General features: G+C 41.3%; 1 protein-coding gene and 1 long non-coding RNA gene across 2 annotated transcripts in view; one reads left to right on the top strand and one right to left on the bottom strand.

Moving 5' to 3' along the window:
• The window catches only part of LOC141094286 (uncharacterized), a 1,055,204-nt gene that overhangs the window by 110,733 nt on the left and 926,817 nt on the right, over nucleotides 1–17,654 (bottom strand). The gene's annotated exons all lie outside the window — the stretch shown is intronic.
• Nucleotides 1–17,654, top strand: part of LOC141094394 (uncharacterized) — a 95,490-nt gene that overhangs the window by 53,290 nt on the left and 24,546 nt on the right. Inside the window, exons 2-4 of the long non-coding RNA XR_012233061.1 lie at nucleotides 13,577–13,691; nucleotides 15,184–15,315; nucleotides 15,751–15,821. This is a non-coding gene — a long non-coding RNA (uncharacterized lncRNA). The remainder of the gene's footprint in view (nucleotides 1–13,576; nucleotides 13,692–15,183; nucleotides 15,316–15,750; nucleotides 15,822–17,654) is intronic.

The raw sequence follows: 17,654 nt of genomic DNA, 5'->3' as shown, positions 1-17,654 counted from the left end.
CAATACTTCTAGAGCACAAACGCATACAGTACAAAAAAAACATATTCTCAATAATATTGCCACACTGTGACCATAACTATTCCCACTACATATATATTACCAATACTTCTAGAGCACAAACGCATACAGTACAAAATAAACATTCTCAATAATATTGCCACACTGTGACCATAACTATTCCCGCTACATATATATTACCAATACTTCTAGAGCACAAACGCATACAGTACAAAAAAACATATTCTCAATAATATTGCCACACTGTGACCATAACTATTCCCACTACATATATATTACCAATACTTCTAGAGCACAAACGCATACAGTACAAAAAAAAACATTCTGAATAATATTGCCACACTGTGACCATAACTATTCCCGCTACATATATATTACCAATACTTCTAGAGCACAAATGCATGCAGTACAAAAAAACCATATTCTCAATAATATTGCCACACTGTGACCATAACTATTCCCGCTACATATATATTACCAATACTTCTAGAGCACAAACGCATACAGTACATAAAAAACATATTCTCAATAATATTGCCACACTGTGACCATAACTATTCCCACTACATATATATTACCAATACTTCTAGAGCACAAACGCATACAGTACAAAAAAAACATTCTGAATAATATTGCCACACTGTGACCATAACTATTCCCGCTACATATATATTACCAATACTTCTAGAGCACAAACGCATACAGTACAAAAAAAAACATATTCTCAATAATATTGCCACAGTGACCATAACTATTCCCGCTACATATATATTACCAATACTTCTAGAGCACAAACGCATACAGTACAAAAAAAACATATTCTCAATAATATTGCCACACTGTGACCATAACTATTCCCACTACATATATATTACCAATACTTCTAGAGCACAAACGCATACAGTACAAAAAAAACATATTCTCAATAATATTGCCACACTGTGACCATAACTATTCCCACTACATATATATTACCAATACTTCTAGAGCACAAACGCATACAGTACAAAATAAACATTCTCAATAATATTGCCACACTGTGACCATAACTATTCCCGCTACATATATATTACCAATACTTCTAGAGCACAAACGCATACAGTACAAAAAAACATATTCTCAATAATATTGCCACACTGTGACCATAACTATTCCCACTACATATATATTACCAATACTTCTAGAGCACAAACGCATACAGTACAAAAAAAAACATTCTGAATAATATTGCCACACTGTGACCATAACTATTCCCGCTACATATATATTACCAATACTTCTAGAGCACAAATGCATACAGTACAAAAAACCATATTCTCAATAATATTGCCACACTGTGACCATAACTATTCCCGCTACATATACAGTGCCTACAAGTAGTATTCAACCCCCTGCAGATTTAGCAGGTTTGATAAGATGCAAATAAGTTAGAGCCTTCAAACTTCACACAAGAGCAGGATTTATTAACAGATGCATAAATCTTACAAACCAAAAAGTTATGTTGCTCAGTTAAATTTTAATAAATTTTAAACATAAAAGTGTGGGTCAATTATTATTCAACCCCTAGGTTTAATATTTTGTGGAATAACCCTTGTTTGCAATTACAGCTAATAATCGTCTTTTATAAGACCTGATCAGGCCGGCACAGGTCTCTGGAGTTATCTTGGCCCACTCCTCCATGCAGATCTTCTCCAAGTTATCTAGGTTCTTTGGGTGTCTCATGTGGACTTTAATCTTGAGCTCCTTCCACAAGTTTTCAATTGGGTTAAGGTCAGGAGAATGACTAGGCCACTCCAACACCTTGATTTTTTGCCTCTTGAACCAGGCCTTGGCTTTGTTGGCTGTGTGCTTTGGGTCGTTGTCTTGTTGGAAGATGAAATGACGACCCATCTTAAGATCCTTGATGGAGGAGCGGAGGTTCTTGGCCAAAATCTCCAGGTAGGCCGTGCTATCCATCTTCCCATGGATGCGGACCAGATGGCCAGGCCCCTTGGCTGAGAAACAGCCCCACAGCATGATGCTGCCACCACCATGCTTAACTGTAGGGATGGTATTCTTGGGGTCGTATGCAGTGCCATCCAGTCTCCAAACGTCACGTGTGTGGTTGGCACCAAAGATCTCGATCTTGGTCTCATCAGACCAGAGAACCTTGAACCAGTCTGTCTCAGAGTCCTCCAAGTGATCATGAGCAAACTGTAGACGAGCCTTGACATGACGCTTTGAAAGTAAAGGTACCTTACGGGCTCGTCTGGAACGGAGACCATTGCGGTGGAGTACGTTACTTATGGTATTGACTGAAACCAATGTCCCCACTGCCATGAGATCTTCCCGGAGCTCCTTCCTTGTTGTCCTTGGGTTAGCCTTGACTCTTCGGACAAGCCTGGCCTCGGCACGGGAGGAAACTTTCAAAGGCTGTCCAGGCCGTGAAAGGCTAACAGTAGTTCCATAAGCCTTCCATTTCTGGATGATGCTCCCAACAGTGGAGACAGGTAGGCCCAACTCCTTGGAAAGGGTTTTGTACCCCTTGCCAGCCTTGTAACCCTCCACGATCTTGTCTCTGATGGCCTTGGAATGCTCCTTTGTCTTTCCCATGTTGACCATGTATGAGTGCTGTTCACAAGTTTGGGGAGGGTCTTACATAGTCAGAAAAGGCTGGAAAAAGAGATAATTAAACCAAACATGTGAAGCTCATTGTTCTTTGTGCCTGAAATACTTCTTAATACTTTAGGGGAACCAAACAGAATTCTGGTGGTTTGAGGGGTTGAATAATAAATGACCCTCTGAATAAACTTTTCACAATTTTAAAAAAAATTAAACAAAGAAATAACAATCTTTTTTGCTGCAGTGCATTTCACACTTCCAGGCTGATCTACAGTCCAAATGTCACAATGCCAAGTTAATTCCGAATGTGTAAACCTGCTAAATCTGCAGGGGGTTGAATACTACTTGTAGGCACTGTATATTACCAATACTTCTAGAGCACAAACGCATACAGTACAAAAAAAACATATTCTCAATAATATTGCCACACTGTGACCATAACTATTCCCACTACATATATATTACCAATACTTCTAGAGCACAAACGCATACAGTACAAAAAAAACATATTCTCAATAATATTGCCACACTGTGACCATAACTATTCCCACTACATATATATTACCAATACTTCAAGAGCACAAACGCATACAGTACAAAATAAACATTCTCAATAATCTTGCCACACTGTGACCATAACTATTCCAGCTACATATATATTACCAATACTTCTAGAGCACAAACGCATACAGTACAAAAAACATATTCTCAATAATATTGCCACACTGTGACCATAACTATTCCCACTACATATATATTACCAATACTTCTAGAGCACAAACGCATACAGTACAAAAAAAACATTCTGAATAATATTGCCACACTGTGACCATAACTATTCCCGCTACATATATATTACCAATACTTCTAGAGCACAAATGCATACAGTACAAAAAAACCATATTCTCAATAATATTGCCACACTGTGACCATATCTATTCCCGCTACATATATATTACCAATACTTCTAGAGCACAAACGCATACAGTACATAAAAAACATATTCTCAATAATATTGCCACACTGTGACCATAACTATTCCCACTACATATATATTACCAATACTTCTAGAGCACAAACGCATACAGTACAAAAAAAACATTCTGAATAATATTGCCACACTGTGACCATAACTATTCCCGCTACATATATATTACCAATACTTCTAGAGCACAAACGCATACAGTACAAAAAAAAACATATTCTCAATAATATTGCCACAGTGACCATAACTATTCCCGCTACATATATATTACCAATACTTCTAGAGCACAAACGCATACAGTACAAAAAAAACATATTCTCAATAATATTGCCACACTGTGACCATAACTATTCCCACTACATATATATTACCAATACTTCTAGAGCACAAACGCATACAGTACAAAAAAAACATATTCTCAATAATATTGCCACACTGTGACCATAACTATTCCCACTACATATATATTACCAATACTTCTAGAGCACAAACGCATACAGTACAAAATAAACATTCTCAATAATATTGCCACACTGTGACCATAACTATTCCCGCTACATATATATTACCAATACTTCTAGAGCACAAACGCATACAGTACAAAAAAACATATTCTCAATAATATTGCCACACTGTGACCATAACTATTCCCACTACATATATATTACCAATACTTCTAGAGCACAAACGCATACAGTACAAAAAAAAACATTCTGAATAATACTGCCACACTGTGACCATAACTATTCCCGCTACATATATTACCAATACTTCTAGAGCACAAATGCATACAGTACAAAAAAACCATATTCTCAATAATATTGCCACACTGTGACCATAACTATTCCCGCTACATATATATTACCAATACTTCTAGAGCACAAACGCATACAGTACAAAAAAAACATATTCTCAATAATATTGCCACACTGTGACCATAACTATTCCCACTACATATATATTACCAATACTTCTAGAGCACAAACGCATACAGTACAAAAAAAACATATTCTCAATAATATTGCCACACTGTGACCATAACTATTCCCACTACATATATATTACCAATACTTCTAGAGCACAAACGCATACAGTACAAAATAAACATTCTCAATAATATTGCCACACTGTGACCATAACTATTCCCGCTACATATATATTACCAATACTTCTAGAGCACAAACGCATACAGTACAAAAAAAACATATTCTCAATAATATTGCCACACTGTGACCATAACTATTCCCACTACATATATATTACCAATACTTCTAGAGCACAAACGCATACAGTACAAAAAAAACATATTCTCAATAATATTGCCACACTGTGACCATAACTATTCCCACTACATATATATTACCAATACTTCTAGAGCACAAACGCATACAGTACAAAAAAAACATATTCTCAATAATATTGCCACACTGTGACCATAACTATTCCCGCTACATATATATTACCAATACTTCTAGAGCACAAACGCATACAGTACAAAAAAAACCATATTCTCAATAATATTGCCACACTGTGACCATAACTATTCCCGCTACATATATATTACCAATACTTCTAGAGCACAAACGCATACAGTACAAAAAAAACATATTCTCAATAATATTGCCACACTGTGACCATAACTATTCCCACTACATATACAGTATATTACCAATACTTCTAGAGCACAAACGCATACAGTACAAAAAAAAACATTCTGAATAATATTGCCACACTGTGACCATAACTATTCCCGCTACATATATATTACCAATACTTCTAGAGCACAAATGCATACAGTACAAAAAAAACATATTCTCAATAATATTGCCACACTGTGACCATAACTATTCCCGCTACATATATATTACCAATACTTCTAGAGCACAAACGCATACAGTACAAAAAAAACATATTCTCAATAATATTGCCACACTGTGACCATAACTATTCCCACTACATATATATTACCAATACTTCTAGAGCACAAATGCATACAGTACAAAAAAACATATTCTCAATAATATTGCCACACTGTGACCATAACTATTCCCGCTACATATATATTACCAATACTTCTAGAGCACAAACGCATACAGTACAAAAAAAAACAGATTCTCAATAATATTGCCACAGTGACCATAACTATTCCCGCTACATATATATTACCAATACTTCTAGAGCACAAATGCATAGAGTACAAAAAAAACATATTCTCAATAATATTGCCACACTGTGACTATAACTATTCCCGCTAAATATTGTGATAAAACACTCCGGGATCGCCTTTGCTGGGGTCAAAGGTCACGTGCGTTCAGCATGAAACTCAGGCGCAGAGCTGGGATTCGGGTGTAACTGACCCTGGGTCAGGTTTATTAACGGTGAAAGCAATGCAAAAGGAAATAAAACAAATCCTTGCCTGTCCGGCACTAACTAAACAATGGACAACCTAACTACCAACTGGTGGGCTTCTCCCATCCAGCCAAACCACAGTTGCAGTGGGCACTGCTTCCACTCACGTGTGTCTCTCACACAGACAGGCTCTCTGTGTTCCCAGGCTGAGACACTCACACAACCACCTGGCATCCTTTTATATCCACCTCCCATTATTCATTAGCAAGCAGGTGAGATACTGACCAGACTAGGCCACATAGGAAAGGAATCTGGGCGAGATATACCTGCCCTCATCCACTATTCCCACATGATTCTCACATATCCCCCCCCTCTGCTCAGACCACTCCGGTCGAGCAATGACACCCGCCAAACAGTGCACTCGGGACAGGGCATCTGCATTTCCCATCTGTACCCCTGGGCGGTGCTCCACCGTAAAAGTGTAGGCCTGCAGGGCAAGGAACCACCGGGTCACCCGGCTATTCCGTTCCTTGTTCAAGTGCATCCACTTGAGAGGGGCATGGTCAGTGATCAGCCTGAACTTTCGGCCCACCAGGTAATATTTGAGGGCCTCTAGAGCCCACTTAATGGCGAGGCACTCTTTTTCTACGACTGCATACCTTTGCTCGTGTTTATTCAGCTTCCTGCTGAGATAGAGGACTGGGTGTTCCACTCCGTCCCTCACTTCTGAGAGTACGGCCCCGATACCGGTATCAGAGGCATCTGTTTGTACCACAAACTCGCTGCAGAAGTCCGGAGTCACCAGTACGGGCTGAGAGCAAAGTGCCCGTTTTAGGCTATGGAAGGCTTCTTCAGCCGCTAAACTCCATTTAATCATGACGGAGTCTTTCCCTTTTGTAAGATCCGTCAGGGGGGTAGCGATGGCTGCAAAATTGGGTATGAACCGGCGATAATAGCCGGCGATCCCCAGGAAGGCTTGTACCTGCTTCTTGTTGACAGGTTGCGGCCAGTCCTGAACCGCCTGAATCTTATCAACCTGGGGTTTAACAACACCCCTCCCAATTACATACCCCAAATACCGGGCTTCTTCTAGCCCGATGTGACATTTCTTGGGGTTCGCGGTTAGACCTGCCTCCCACAGGTCGTCAATCACAGCTTGTACTTTCTGGAGATGAGTCTCCCAGTCCAAGCTGTAAATGACAATGTCGTCCAAATAGGCCGAAGCGTACCGCCTATGTGGCCTCAGGACTCGATCCATCAGTCTCTGGAAGGTCGCCGGTGCTCCGTGCAGTCCAAACGGCATATACACATATTGAAATAGACCTTCTGGGGTTGCAAATGCCGTCTTTTCTCTGGCAGCCTCCGCCAGAGGGATCTGCCAATACCCCTTTGTTAGGTCTAGGGTCGTAATATACCGGGCTTTTCCTAACCGACCTATTAACTCGTCGACCCGTGGCATAGGGTAGGCATCAAATTTTGAGACCGCATTCAGTTTCCTGAAGTCATTGCAGAACCGGATGGTGCCGTCCGGTTTAGGAATTAGCACAATCGGGCTGGACCAAGCACTGTGCGATTCCTCAATGACACCTAACTCTAACATTGCCTTCACTTCTCGGGAAACGGCTTCACGGCGCGCTTCCGGGATTCGGTAGGGCTTTACGTGAACTGTGACACCAGGTTCCGTTACAATGTCATGTTTCATTAGCGTAGTCTGCCCGGGTTTTTCTGAGAAAAACTTTTGGTTGTGAAGTAGAAACTGCCTGACCTCAGTCTTTTGCCGCTCCGAGAGAGTCTCTGCAACCCGTACCTCCGGTTCGGTATGTGAGCAGACGGGACGGGCCAGCTCCGCTGACAAGGCAGACCGATCTTTCCAGGGTTTTATCAGATTCACATGATAAATCTGTTCAGGTTTCCGTTTACCTGCCTGGTATACTTTGTAGTTTACTTCACCAACTCTTTCCTTAATCTCAAAGGGGCCTTGCCACTTTGCCAGGAACTTACTGTCCACCGTGGGGACCAGGATCAACACCCTATCTCCGGGTGCAAACGTACGGATCTTGGCGCCCCTATCATAGATTCTTTTTTGGGCTCCTTGAGCCTGTATCATGTGTTCTTTGACGATAGGCATAACAGCCGCAATACGGTCCTGCATTTGTGTGACGTGATCTATCACTGTTTTAAACGGAGTGACCTGACCCTCCCAGGTTTCTTTTGCAACGTCTACCAGTCCGCGAGGACGTCGGGCGTACAATAACTCGAAAGGCGAGAATCCCGTGGAAGACTGGGGTACTTCCCTGATGGCAAAAAGCAAATACGGAAGTAAATAGTCCCAGTTCTTCCCATCCTTGTCTATCACCTTTCTCAGCATCTGCTTCAGAGTTTTATTGAACCGTTCGACCAACCCGTCTGTTTGAGGGTGATACACGGATGTGCGTAACGGTTCGATTTGTAACAATCGGCAGAGCTCCTTCATTACCCTGGACATAAAGGGGGTCCCCTGGTCGGTGAGTATCTGTTTTGGTATACAGACCCGACTAAACACATGCACCAGTTCCTTGGCAATCGTCTTGGTGGCCGTGTTACGCAAAGGGATGGCCTCCGGGTAACGAGTGGCATAATCCAAGATGACCAGGATATGTTGGTGTCCACGTGCAGACCGTGGAAGGGGCCCAACTAAATCCATCCCAATCCTCTCAAATGGGACTTCAATAATAGGTAGGGGTACCAAAGGGCTACAGAACCGGGGCTTAGGTGCAGAGGCTTGGCAGTCAGGACAAGACTCACAATATACACGAATATCATGATGCATGCCTGGCCAAACAAAACAGTGTAATATCCTTTCGGTGGTTTTCTGGACTCCCAGGTGACCTCCCATCACATGTCCGTGGGCCAGGTCCAGCACCTGCCGCCGGTAGGGTTTTGGCACGACTAATAGTTGCACCGTATCTTCCCCCTTTTTCTCTATCTGATAGAGTAAATCGTTCTCCAGAACCATGTAAGGATATGCCAGCCTAGAGCCAGGTTCTACGGGTACCCCATTTATCACTTTTACATTTGTCCTAGCCTGAGAAAGGGTAGGATCCTTTATTTGCTCGCTTTGGAAGTCATCTTTCTGAACTTCTAAATCCAGCAAACGGGGAGGTGGACGGCTGTCGGCCTCCTCCTCTTCCCCGGTCTCCTCCGTATCACCCGCCATGACTGAAAACGGGAACTGCAGGTCATTTCCCACAGACTCTTCCCCCGAGTCTTCCGGGGAGACATCTTCCAGGGGTTCGAGACCCCCACGCGCCCTGGGAGAAGAATCATGTACACTATTACCCGAGGGCATCAACTGATTCTCCCACAATTGCCAGAAGTGGGGAAAATCCCGGCCCAGGATAACATCATGCAATAACGCCGGGACGAGTCCCACTTTATGTTGCACAGACCCATAGGAAGTAGTAATGCATATGACCGTGGTGAGGTAGGAACAGGTGTCTCCATGCACACATGTTACAGAAAATTTGTCTGATGGTCCAGTCGGGGCTGACACCAGACTGGCCATCACCAGAGTCACCACACTTCCCGAGTCTAACAATGCCACCACATTTTTGCCATCAACAATTAAATCACACAAGTGTTTTTCCACATCCTTTTGACCGGCATTCAAACTCACCACCCGTGCAACCATAGACATGCGGTTTTTAGAGTCTGTGACGTCGCACTGCATGGGTTCAGTAGTGACCGGACAGTCCGCAGCAATATGTCCCATCTCTTGGCAGCGGAAACACCTAACGGGCCCCTTGCTTAGACCATAGTTCGTTACTCTCGGCCTCGCAGTGCGGGCAGTCCCGTTTTCCTCCCCCACTGTCTTAGGGATTTTTCCATCTCCCCTACTCCCTGGAACAGTCTTACCGGTTCCACGTGGAGATGATGAAGAACGAGGTGGGGTAGCGTCGTCTCGGAGTCCTTCCGCCACGGAGTAACGTTCAACCAGATCCACCAGTTGATCTGCCGTCGTAGGATTTCCATGGCTTACCCACTTCCTCAGGGCTGGCGGTAGAGCTCTCAAGTACTTGTCCATGACGACTCTCTGGATTATCTCTGGCGCTGTCAATACCTCGGGTTGTAGCCACTTCTTCGTCACGTGGATCAGGTCAAACATCTGTGACCACGGTGGTTTATCCGGCTGATAAGTCCATTGATGCACTCTCTGTGCACGGACAGCGGTCGTCACTCCCAGCCGGGCCAAGATCTCGGCTTTCAGTTTGTCAAAGTCCTGCGCGGCTTCAGGCTCTAAGTCATAATAAGCCTTTTGAGCCTCACCGGAAAGAAACGGGGCAATCAGGCCGGCCCATCGTGCCTTCGGCCATTTTTCTCGCACCGCCGTCCGTTCAAACGTGGTCAGGTATGCCTCGACGTCATCTTCGGTCGTCATCTTCTGCCAGTACCGACTCACGTGAATCACTCTCAACTCGGCTTCCAGGTTAACCTCATGTAGGCTTGCCAGGCGCTGCACCACCTGCTGGAGAAGCGAACGATCGGTAACTGTCATGTCCACCAACTCCTTCAGCTGGGCCATCATCACCCGATTAGCTTCTTGCTGGACGGCGGTGGAGTGTACCAGCGCTTTCACCACGTCCTCCATGCTCATGCTTGCAACGTGATGCCCGCGTTCTCCACCACAATGTGATAAAACACTCCGGGATCGCCTTTGCTGGGGTCAAAGGTCACGTGCGTTCAGCATGAAACTCAGGCGCAGAGCTGGGATTTGTGTATAACTGACCCTGGGTCAGGTTTATTAACGGTGAAAGCAATGCAAAAGGAAATAAAACATAAAACAAATCCTTGCCTGTCCGGCACTAACTAAACAATGGACAACCTAACTACCAACTGGCGGGCTTCTCCCGTCCAGCCAAACCACAGTTGCAGTGGGCACTGCTTCCACTCACGTGTGTCTCTCACACAGACAGGCTCTCTGTGTTTCCAGGCTGAGACACTCACACAACCACCTGGCATCCTTTTATATCCACCTCCCATTATTCATTAGCAAGCAAGTGTGATACTGACCAGACTAGGCCACATAGGAAAGGAATCTGGGCGAGATATACCTGCCCTCATCCACTATTCCCACATGATTCTCACAATATATATTACCAATACTTCTAGAGCACAAACGCATACAGTACAAAAAAAACATATTCTCAAAAATATTGCCACACTGTGACCATAACTATTCCCACTACATATATATTACCAATACTTCTAGAGCACAAATACATACAGTACAAAAAAAACATATTCTCAATAATATTGCCACACTGTGACCATAACTATTCCCGCTACATATATATTACCAATACTTCTAGAGCACAAACGCATACAGTACAAAAAAAACCATATTCTCAATAATATTGCCACACTGTGACCATAACTATTCCCGCTACATATATATTACCAATACTTCTAGAGCACAAACGCATACAGTACAAAAAAAACATATTCTCAATAATATTGCCACACTGTGACCATAACTATTCCCACTACATATATATTATCAATACTTCTAGAGCAGAAACGCATACAGTACAAAAAAAACATTCTCAATAATATTGCCACACTGTGACCATAACTATTCCCGCTACATATATATTACCAATACTTCTAGAGCACAAACGCATACAGTACAAAAAAAAACATTCTCAATAATATTGCCACTGTGACCATAACTATTCCCACTACATATATATTACCAATACTTCTAGAGCACAAACGCATACAGTACAAAAAAAAAACATTCTCAATAATATTGCCACACTGTGACCATAACTATTCCCGCTACATATATATTACCAATACTTCTAGAGCACAAACGCATACAGTACAAAAAAAAAATATTCTCAATAATATTGCCACACTGTGACCATAACTATTCCCGCTACATATATATTACCAATACTTCTAGAGCACAAACGCATACAGTACAAAAAAAACATTCTCAATAATATTGCCACACTGTGACCATAACTATTCCCGCTACATATATATTACCAATACTTCTAGAGCACAAACGCATACAGTACAAAAAAAACATATTCTCAATAATATTGCCACACTGTGACCATAACTATTCCCACTACATATATATTACCAATACTTCTAGAGCACAAACGCATACAGTACAAAAAAAACATTCTCAATAATATTGCCACACTGTGACCATAACTATTCCCGCTACATATATATTACCAATACTTCTAGAGCACAAACGCATACAGTACAAAAAAAACATATTCTCAATAATATTGCCACACTGTGACCATAACTATTCCCACTACATATATATTACCAATACTTCTAGAGCACAAACGCATACAGTACAAAAAAAAACATTCTGAATAATATTGCCACACTGTGACCATAACTAATCCCGCTACATATATATTACCAATACTTCTAGAGCACAAACGCATACAGTACAAAAAAAACATATTCTCAATAATATTGCCACACTGTGACCATAACTATTCCCACTACATATATATTACCAATACTTCTAGAGCACAAACGCATACAGTACAAAAAAACATATTCTCAATAATATTGCCACACTGTGACCATAACTATTCCTGCTACATATATATTACCAATACTTCTAGAGCACAAACGCATACAGTACAAAAAAAACATATTCTCAATAATATTGCCACACTGTGACCATAACTATTCCCGCTACATATATATTACCAATACTTCTAGAGCACAAACGCATACAGTACAAAAAAACATATTCTCAATAATATTGCCAGACTGTGACCATAACTATTCCCACTACATATATATTACCAATACTACAGAACAAAGCACAAGTTTAACGACCAATAATACCATATACTAGGCCAAGCTAATACCGCCAAACCCTAACCAAAACTGTGTCCACTACATATAAAATGAATATTACCTTACTTCTACAAAACATTACAAGCTGCACAAAGACTATTATTGCCAACAATACCTCTATAAGAGGATGAAATAATACCGCCACACCATAATCACAGCCGTATCCCCACATAGACAACAAATATTATTACCGTACTTTTACACTGTACAAAAACTAATATTACAATAATACTTCTATACTCAGTTTAAATGATGCCGCCACACCATAACCACAAACATTTCTACACCATAATGAATAGTATTAAAAAACCTATACTTTGCAAAGCCAATTATTGCCAATAATACTACTCTACGTGGCTGAAGTAATACTGTTACACGATGGTAGCAACCATTTCCACTTTTCAATGAATGAATACTATTACCATACGACTACAAAACAAAACACACTGTATAAAGCCATCATTTCCAATGATACCGCTATACTAATCCAAAATAAAACCGCTAAACCATAAACAAAACCATTTCCACTACATAATTAATGAATAATGTTACCAAACTTCTATGGAACAGAACACGCTTTTTTTTCAAAGCCAAATAGTGCCAATAATACCACAATACACCTGCAAACTGTTCCTACACACGCTCACCATCATGCCACTACCATCCATCCATTTTTTTCTTAAAGTGTTAAAACTTTTCTGTGTGCCATTATACATGGTTTGACTTCTTCTTGTGCTTTTCCAGTGAATGAGAAGACTTTCGAAGTTATCCAGGCCGCTTTCAGACATGCCTCTTTTCCTAACATCACGGGAGAAAAAGCTGTCGGATTTCTGGGGAAAGTCACATATGGTTTAACAAAGTAAGAATGACGGCATTGTTGAATTTTATGAAACGGGTACAATACGCTAAGGGACACCGAGAAGCTTCTCTGAAGAAGCAGAAAGCGAAACGCGTTAGGGGGTTCAAGTCCTGGTAAATATGGAGTATTTATTCATGATCTGAAATGTTTATGGTGGTCCTCCACTCTTGAATACCTGAAGGTGTCTCCCTTCTTTAAAGGTTGAATTTAATGCACTTTCTATTTATTCCTCTGTGGCTGCTATTATATTCCCATATGCCTCCATTTTAACTGACTCCACTAGATAGAGACATTGTGGACTGTTGATTTATATGGACTTTCTTTAATATACATGTAAAAAATTGTGAAAATTGAGCCCAATTTCTTCATATAGATTCATACTCTAATTAGTGTTCTAAACACCATCCAATGATCACTTCATAAATAATACAGTTTATTAATTTACATTTACCAGTGACATGACTTTTGCAGTAGATTCCCTTTTTAATTGTGTTTTTATGGTTTTTGTCTGAATTATATGTTAATAAAATGTATCTTTTTATTCAAGTCAGCATCCTTTTTGGCTATATGATTTATTTATACTCCCATGAACTTGTAGGACCTTCTTAGGCTATATGTATATATATATATATATATATATACGGCAGGTTAAGATCTACCCTCCTTTTTCCAGATCATAAATTAAATTTTAAAAAAATAACATATTTTGAATCGGGGCATCCGCCCGAATAACCACTTCATACCATTTAGTAAGTATCAATCTGAAACGGTAGAGTCATTGATTTTTGGCTAGTTAACTCCCCCCCCCCAAAAAAAAAAAAAGAGATAAAAAAAAGTCATATGGACCTCAAAATATGGTAGTAATAAAAATGCAGCTCATATCGACCCAAACGAAAAAGGGTTATAGACCTATGAAAGTGAGGTGCAAAAATCGACAATGAGGACTGCGACTAAGTTGCCCAAGGGCCTGAATAATAATAATAATGACAACAATAATAATAATAACAATAATAATAATGATAATAATAATAAATAATAATAAAAAATAATAGTAAATATAGTACACAGTCCATAAAGATTTATAGTCACAAAAGTCCACCACTAGCAAATCACAAATCCTGGTGCTTGCAATATAGCAGACCTGCCTTATACATGGAGATAGGTCTGATCTCGTAGTTATAAGCCTGATATATTAATGATGGGGTGCGCTCACCCCCACTCTGCGGTGACAGACTCCTGGCTTCTCTGCATCAAGAGTAGCCGGTGAGTAGGTGTGAGGAGCGCTCTCTTCATGAATGCACTATACTCCTAATAATGCGCTGTATTTTTGATTGCTCCTATTGGACAAACCACACATTATTTTGGCTATTAGAAGAATGTACCTTTGCACAAATTTGCTGTCTTTGCAACGGGGCGACATAGCCTGCTGACCGATGTAGCCGCTCATTTAGGGTTAATAATAAGGATAGTGACTAAGGTGCCTCTGCTTCAGTATTCAGATCAGTAATCTATCGATAGAAAGCAGTGAAGTGGATCTGAAGGAGGATGACGCTGTGGAGATCATGATCAAAAACGTCAGCGCATCTTTCAAAGGAACTCTGAACTACGGATATGGGACCTGATTGTAAGTGGACATGACAATTATAAAATATATTCCATAAATAAATATATACATAGAAATGATATAGAGAGAATGTTTAATATATAAAATATTAGATTATGGGGAGCAGAACCTGACACCATCACGGGTCAACTGATACCTGGTGCAGTGGTCACGAAAAGTGCACAATGTATGGAGCCAAAATATCACAGCTCTGTAGATTGCATAGTGGCCGTTCTCGGTACTGCAGCTCAGATCCCATTCGTCTCAATGGGAGCTGAGCTTGACCACCACATTTGTACGGCAAGCTCTGTATACTGTAGATTATACCTAACCTGTGAAATAGTGTTTAAAAGTGAACATATCTCTGTGGTCTAAGATGTAATATAATATATTTTATTTGGCATTATTTTCAAAATATAAATGTTAGTAATGTTTCGTCTTATATTTAATTTTTAGTGTTCAGGTTGAACATTCTATTGACTTTGAAATCTTTTCCTCCATTGATTTCCAAGTGAACACTAAACTCAGTAAGTAAATATCACTCTATGTAAATGTTTTTAGTCTAAATTAATCTTTTTGATATATACTATTTATATACAGTGGGGAAAATAAATATTTGATACACTACCGACTTTGCAAGTTTTCCCACCTACACTTCACCTGTGAGAGACAGAATCTAAAAATAAAATCCAGAAAATCACATTGTATGATTTTTACATAATTAATTTGCATTTTGAAAAAAGTATTTCATCACCTACTAACAAGCAAGAGTTCTGGTTCTCACAGACCTGTTAGTTTTTCTTTAGGAAGCCTCCTACTCTGCACTCATTACTTGTATTAATTGCACCTGTTTGTACTCGTTACCTGTACAAAAGACACCTGTCCACACACTCAATCACACTCCAACCACTCCACCATGGCCAAGACCAAAGAGCTGTCTCAGGACACCAGGGACAAAATTGTAGACCTGCACAAGGCTGTTATGGACTACAAGACAATAGGCAAGCGGCTTGGTGGAGAAGGCAATTATTAGAAAATTGGAGAACCACAAGTCACTGTCAATCTTCCTCAGTCTGGGGCTCCATTCAAGATCTCGCAACGTGGGAATAAGGATGATTCCGAGAAAGGGAAGGAATCAGTACAGATCTACACGGGAGGATCTGGTCAATCACCTGAAGAGAGCTGAGTCTACAGTTTCAAACATTACCATTAGTAACACACTACGTCGTCATGGATTAAAATACTGCAGGACACTCAAAGTCCACCTGCTCACTCAGCACATGTCAAGGCCCATTTGAAGTTCGACAGCAATCATCTGTATGCAATGTCGGACTGGGGTGCCAAGGGCCCACCAGTAAAATTGACTTTGGGGGCCCCCTTATTACCTGCTCACAAATTTACCTATAGCAGTATATAATAATAAACTGGCTAGTTTGGTTAATGAATGATGAGATGCTTCTTTTTTCTGTATAGAGTGAATTATGTCAAGTTCTGCCCACACAATGGGATTGGGGGCCCAGATCTGCACAGGGTCCCACCGGGGAATTCCCCTGTTACCCTATGGGCCAGTCCGAGCCTGGCGCCGGAGATCGTGGTACGCGTAGACACTGAATGCATACCACGATCTCCGGCGCCATACTTACCTGAGTGGGAGGAGTGATGCCGTGGTGCTTCTCTTCTCGCTGGAGACCAGGCAGGAGTTCGGCGTCGCAATCGCACATGCGCCTAGCGCTATTTGGCGCCATTTTACTGAAGACACATTTGCAGTGTGTCTTCAGCAATATGGCGCCGGACAGCGCGGTATGGGCATGCGCGTACTCCAGCGCTGCACTCCTCCCCCGGCCTGTGGCAGAACAGGACAGTTCTGGAGCACAGGGAAGAAAGGTGAGTATAAATATTTTTTTTGTATGTGTGCAGTTTAATAGGGGTGAGGGGGACCTTACATATCAAGATAAGGGGGTGAGAGATAGCATGCATACCAGGATAAGGGATGAGGGGACCATGCATGCCAGGATTGGGGGGGTGAGGGGACCATGCATACCAGAATAGGGATGAGGGGACCATACATACCAGAATAGGGATGAGGGGACCATGCATGCCAGGATTGGGGGGGTGAGGGGACCATGCATACCAGAATAGGGATGAGGAGGCCATGCATACCATTATAGGGATGAGGGGGCCATGCATACCATTATAGGGATGAGGGGGTGCCTTGCATATCAGGACAGGAGGGGGGCAGCACATACCAGGATGGGAGACCATATACCAATAAAAATGCTCACCACCCGGGCATAGAACGGGTTCAATAGCTAGAAGGCTATAACAGTTTAGGAGACCCACTGTTTAATAATGGCCCTTTA

Source organism: Dendrobates tinctorius, unplaced genomic scaffold, assembly GCF_039654945.1.
Source record: "Dendrobates tinctorius isolate UK_male_01 unplaced genomic scaffold, ASM3965494v1 ptg000063l, whole genome shotgun sequence".
Classification (NCBI taxonomy): domain Eukaryota; kingdom Metazoa; phylum Chordata; class Amphibia; order Anura; family Dendrobatidae; genus Dendrobates; species Dendrobates tinctorius.
This window is presented reverse-complemented; position numbering and strand designations above follow the sequence as displayed.